Genomic DNA, 6,649 nt, shown 5'->3' with positions numbered 1-6,649 from the left:
CCAAATTACATACGATATTTTTGGGGGATGCTTATTGCATGCTGGCAGAATTGATTGAAAGTTCTCAAATCTTTCAAGTAGTCCATTTTTTTTGAATAACAATATGCACACGGTCCCACATCTACCATACTGTCCAACTCTCTATCAATGACATGACAAAAAGCCTGTGAGCATGCTCAGCCAAACCCCGTAACAAAGGCATTGTGGAAATCCTAGTGTGCAGTGCAGCTCTTCTTTTCAAAGCACAGAATGACTCGGAGGGTCTCATGTGTGCACTATTGTGATCACTCACAAAATGAGTGTCTACTATGAACTCTCCTTACTGCTAGAGATTGGAGCCAAAATAGTAACAAACCTGCACATTCTGCATATGTATCCCGAAAATTAAAGTAAAAAAAAAAAGTTAAAAAAAACAAAACAAGACTAAGTCCTTAAGGAGCTAATAGTCTAGTTGATGGAAAGGAAGGGACAGTCATCCTAAAAGTCTTCCTAAAAGAAACAATACCTAAGCTAAAACCCAAAGGATGAGGGTAGTCTTATCTTTTCTGATAGTAAAGTCTATGTGACAGTAGTTATCATGAGAAAAGATTTCGGGACGTGGCATGGTGGCTCATGCCTGTAATCCCAGCACTTTTGGATGCTTAGGTGGTTTGACCAGTCAAGCTGAGAAGTTCGAGGTCAGCTTAGGCAACATGGTGAAACTCCATCTCCACAAAAAATAGAAAAATTAGACAGGCATGATGGTGCACGCCTGTAATCTCAGCTACTGGGGAATCTCAGGGTGGACAATTTCCTGAGCCCAGGAGGCAGAGTTTGCATTGAGCCGGGATTGTGCCACTGACTCTCACCTGGGGGACAGAGTGAGATCCTGTCTCATACACACAAGAGAATATTAGTTCTGTCCTCTTGCTGGCTTGATGTCCTTCGGTTACATCTAGGCCAGAATGCTTGATGAAATGCAAATGTGCCTATATTCCTACCTGCTTAACCTCATTATGGGATTTTGATAAACTACAAGAAATTAGTTACACTCCTCTCAATGTCTTCCAAAACGTAATTGATGTATTTGGTGCTCAATGTACGAATTGTTCCTCCCACAAATGCCTTGGATTCTAGTAAGGGTGAGTTCTTTGCATTTCTTTAACTTGCCACAATCATCCATACTTCTATTATTTTGTATAACATGACTACCTTGTCAGTGAAAACATAAATAAATGAAAGTAGTTTGAATCGCTGTGGCATTGCCCAGTAGAATTGATGATCCACAAATTGTATAACCCAGACATTCCACCTATCAGAAGATACTGTCAGGAAAGAAAATCTATTAAGTATTTGCATTAGGAGACATGTTCACAAAAATCAAAATACAAAAATCATTCCAAATGCACAACAGCAGAAAATGAATAAATATATTTTGTGATGCACCGTTTATCCAACTTTGGGTTATCCACCACAAACTCACTCTTGATTGTTTACATAAATAGATCTGGATCCTTCAAATACTTTTCCTTTGCCATGTGTTATGATGTCAATCTTTGTGAATAGAAAGCTTTGGAGAGAAATTCCAAAAAAGTGCTTCCAATCTGCTTTGGAAATGACACCTCCAGTGTCTGGCCCGGAGGGCATACAGGGATACACCAATGCCCAGATTGTGTAGTTCAGGCTGCTGCTGTAGCACCCACTTCCTGAAGTTCACTGGGGCCCACGAGAACTCAGCAGCCACGAGCTTCTCCTGATACTGCCCTTTTCCATATTTGCAGTGGAGCCCATCTGGCATGACATTTCTTCATAAACAGCTTCACCAGTGGCCCAGAAGGCAAGTCTCTGGGGAGCTCTGAAGTGTGGATTTAAAGCAAGTTTTTCAAGAGCAACAGCACAGCGACTTCTAAACATTCAGTGAGGCTGAGGGGTGAGGGGAATCTTCATTGGCTCCTCCAACTTCACCCTGGAAACAATGGCAATTCCTTATATGTGCTCATCACATATTATTTAGACTTCTCCTTACATTCTACTAGACAATATTTCCTTGCTCAACTGCTGTTATAATTAATCATTCTTTATATTAGCTTTCCCTATTCACATTACTATATGTTTTCTCTGTCTTGATGGACCCTGAATCACCACTATTACCTCAGGATACAGAAAGGCCTCTAGGCCAGATGGGGGTGTTTCTAGATTATGAATGTGGCATGATTAATGTGGCCAACAATTTTCTCATTTGTAACCTGTCAGGTTCTTTCCCTTACCCTCTTATACCTTTCCTTTGCTTTGGACTCAGAGAATCAGGGATAAGTCAGTAACTTGACTAAAGGTTTCAGAAACACCAGCTTCTGAAAATGCTAACCTACTGACTACTTGATTTTCTTTATCTATTTCTAGAAACATTTTCTATACCATTTTTAAAAGTGTAGAGGTATACATTTGTTTGATTTTCTTTGAATAAAAATACTCTCTCTTAGAATACTGTGCATGTCTTTTCTTTTATGCAGTGTCTTTTCTTTCCCCTTGATCTCTAAGCCAGCCCAGGTAAATAAATACCTGAGTGTGTTTATGCAAACTGATGGGCTAATGCAAGAGCACAGGTTTCTTCCCCTGACCTGTTATTTTCTTTTCTCTGTTCCACACCTGCTAAGTCCCATTTCATCAAGTGTAAGTTTCAACATTTCTTTAGGGAATTCTTTCTTTAGCTCCTGGACTAGATTAGGTTATTTGTTGTATAGACTCAGAAAATCTTATACTTTTCTTTGTAAAACTCACAACGTAATATTGGGCTTCTTTTCTGGTTTTCAAATTACATGAAAAGAATTGTGTTTGTACCACACACAGGTATATTCCAATAAAGTACACAATGCTTAAGATATAACTGATATTCAATAATTGTCTGTTTGAATAAAAAAATGCACAAAATAATTGATAAAAACACATGAAACTACTGTTTAAAAGGCTACCAAATTTATTCCTGTATTTCTGTTGATTTTGGCTACTGAATGCAACTAAAATCAATAGGGATATTGAGAAATATTATTTAATAAAGTTGTAAATTGGACTGCTTATCAAATCGATAGGCTCAGCAAATTTTCTTTAGCTCAGGCAAACTATTGATGGACACAGATCTTAACAGAATGGAAATGATACGGATAAAAAGACTGAAAATCTGTAAGGTTTTAGTAATTTCACTGATGGCATCCTACAGACACAGTTACCTGGAAACATGTCATTATCAGAATAGAAAGTAAGACTCACTTTTTGCTTCAGAAAATACAGAATACTCAGAAGCCTCACTACATTTTAATACAATTCCAAATTTATTTAGTTCTTTGAAATTTTAAAAATACATGTGCATTAAAATATCTTTATTATCAGAAATACCTATATTTTTATCATATTAATTGTATATGAAGCCTTTCCTTAAGTATCAATTGAGAATTGGTTCCAGAACTCCCCACAGATACCAAAATTCTTGGATGCTAATAAGCCTCAGATGTCCGTACATAAAATGGTGAAGTATTTGTATGTAGCTTAAGCACATCCTCCAATGTACTTTAATTATCTCTAGATTACTTAAAATACTTAATGCAATGTAAATGGTATGTAAATAGTTGTTACACTGTATTATTTAGGGAATAATGACAAGCAAAAAAAAAAAATCTGCACATGTTGAGTACCAATGAAACCATCCGATATTTTTTTTCCGGAATATTTTTCATCCGTGGTGAGTTGAATCCATGGGTGCAGAACCCTATCACATGGAGGTCCAACTGTATATCAAATATCAAATTTCATGGTGTATTTTCTAGCATTTAATTTAATTACTGGCAATATGGCACATAACAAATACATCCAAAGTTTTTGACATGTAGTTTTTGAATTTATTTAAAGCAATCCAGTAATGCCTCCTTTAATGAGGATTGCTGAAAGCAAAGTCTAAAAAAGGCTGACGCCATCTATAAGCAGTAGGTCTAATCCAAAAGTGTAATGACAGATGGGTTGCATAATGGGTTATTTCAATGATAGGATTAATGCAAACATACAATTCTGTAGTCATTTATATTTTAATAGTATTACACTCTTTTAACCATCTTCATCTTGTATAGAATCTCATTGTATATTAGAGTACTACTGTTAGAGCAATAAGGAAGAGTGGATAAATACGGCCAGTTTTTTGTTATTGTTTTGTTTTGTTCTATTTTTGAGAAAGGCTCTCACTCTTTCTCCCAGGTTGGAGTGCAATGGTGAGATCACAGCTCACTGCAGCCTCAACCTCCCCAGATCAAGCAATCCTCCAACCTCAGCCTCCCAAATAGCTGGCTACAGGCTGCACCATCATGCCTGAGTAATTTTTTTTTTTTTGGAGAGACAGAGTCTCAATCTGTTGCCCAGTATTGTCTCAAACTCCTGGGCTCAAAAGATCCTCTTACCTTAACCTCAAAAATTGCTAGGACTATAGGCACAAGCCACCATGCCAGGCTTAAATACAGCCAATTAAACTGAAGTTTAAATTATTTGTGTTTCATTCTCTTTCATTATAAGAATAATCTGTGTCTTAAAATGTGTTCTTGAATATGAAATACTTTATGATTGCACCTTCATAAGAATAGTTCTTAATGTTTAAGAATAATTCATGAAAATATGAAAATTCATTCATAAAAAATGACTAGAATTAATAGAAGGAATACTAGATACAGGCAGTGGATAATCAAATTTTAAGTGCATTATCTTATTCTGTCCTCACAATTATGAGAGAAAGTGATCCTCCCACCTCAGCCTTTCAAAGTACTGGAAATAAAGGCATGAGAGACCATGCCTGGCCTAAATATTGCCAATAATTTAAACTTCAGGTTAATTGGCTGTTCTTATAAGCTTGTGAGAGAAATATATTTCTCTTATAATTGTGAAGACTGGATGAGATAATGCACATACAACCTCCACTGATAGGGTAGAATCTCCACCCCGGAACAGCAGGTCTAGGGTTGTTATGCCCAAGTTTCCCACTGGTTGTATCTCCCATCCCTCAAAGGATAAGACAAAACACTGGGGGACACCATCCCCCTACCTACCCCAGCACAGACTTGTTCAGTGTGTGTGAGTGCTAGAGAAGCCACTGTCAACTCCTTTGCAGTGATGCAGAGATTCATCTAGGAGGACTGACAGGCCAGAAAAACTGAGAGCTTTGCTCAGTGCCTCACAGTAATGATTGATTTTGAATTGGTCATGGAAAGGTACATTCCCAAGGGCATTGTCAAAAACAATGGAGACCTCGGTTAGAAACATTAAAGAGAAGCTTGGAATCTTTAGCATGCTTTGTAGCAACAAATAAACTTCTGACAGCCAGTCAGAAGTTTACCAGAGAAAACCAGGCAAAGAGAAAGCCAAGAAAAGATGTCTTAGGGTCCCTAATTTCTGGAGCTCCGGATCTGTTAGACTGCACGTACTCTAGAGCAATCAAGGTGGAAATAGTCAAATTTGTAAGCATTCCCCAAACTAACCACTGATTCGTCAATAAAGAGCCTTTAGCCCTACTGACTGAAGAGCTAAAGCACAAATTCTGAGTGAACACTGGGTGAACAATAAATTATTCTATTCCAGGGAGTGATTCCTAGAAGCTAGACTTAAAAATAAATTCACAATCATCTCTTGTGATCTGGAAACCTGACCAAGGACTGCCTTAGCAGTAACCAGAGAGAGGACCTCTGAGCTGTTAGTCCACTGAATGTGGGATGTAACTGTAAACTTCCTGACCAGTGAAAGCTGTCTCCAAGCCACACATACATTCAATGATAAAGGATAAAATCTAACTGGGAGGGTTAGTCCCAACTTTTGAAATACAGAGTTTGGTAGAAATAGAGATAAGCAAATATGGATATTCCTGACTTTAATGTTTAACTGAATTTATGGCAAATATTTATCATCAAGAATATGTTCACCTCAGAAGCCAAAAATGTACCTACTCTCAAATGAAATTTGCATATATATATGTGTGTGTATATATATATATTTCAAAGTAGTCATTTATATATTTTTTCAGTTTGTAAGCTAATTTTCCAAGCACTGTTCTTTTATCTGTGAAGTATGTGTGTGTGTGTGTGTGTATATGTGTATATATATATATTTTAGTGAAGTATAAACCAAAGTACTTTCCACATAAGTGACTTGCAGATAATTTTATACAATACATATTTTTAAATTTCAAGTTTTATTTTAGATGCAGGGGGTACATGTGCATATTTGTTACATGGAAGTATTGCATGATGCTGACGTTTGAATACAGATCCTGTCACCCTGGTAGTCAGCATAGTACTCAATAGGTAGTTTTTAAAAAACGTATTATTATTATTTATTAATGTGGAGAAGAGCCTTCTAAAGGCAGCTGCAAATGTCCTTGTCATGCAGAGGCAGCAGTGGTCAGGAGCATTGCTGACCAATGCTTTAGGTACCTATTTACAAGCATGACATTCTGAAAAAAATGGCAGGAAACTTCAGGAAAAAAAAAAAAAAAAGAAAATGCTTTTCTCCAAAGTAGGTATATTCTGACACTCACATCTTCAGGCTGTTGCCCCTGTTAGAAGTGAGAGGATGGCTGGTTTCTGGCAGTGTGACACCATGTGCACGCTCCTAGGCTCATGGAGCAGACTGAAGAACTCCCTCCAAG

The sequence above is a fragment of the Macaca thibetana genome, chromosome 14, assembly GCF_024542745.1.
Source record: "Macaca thibetana thibetana isolate TM-01 chromosome 14, ASM2454274v1, whole genome shotgun sequence".
Lineage (NCBI taxonomy): Eukaryota > Metazoa > Chordata > Mammalia > Primates > Cercopithecidae > Macaca > Macaca thibetana.
This window is presented reverse-complemented; position numbering follows the sequence as displayed.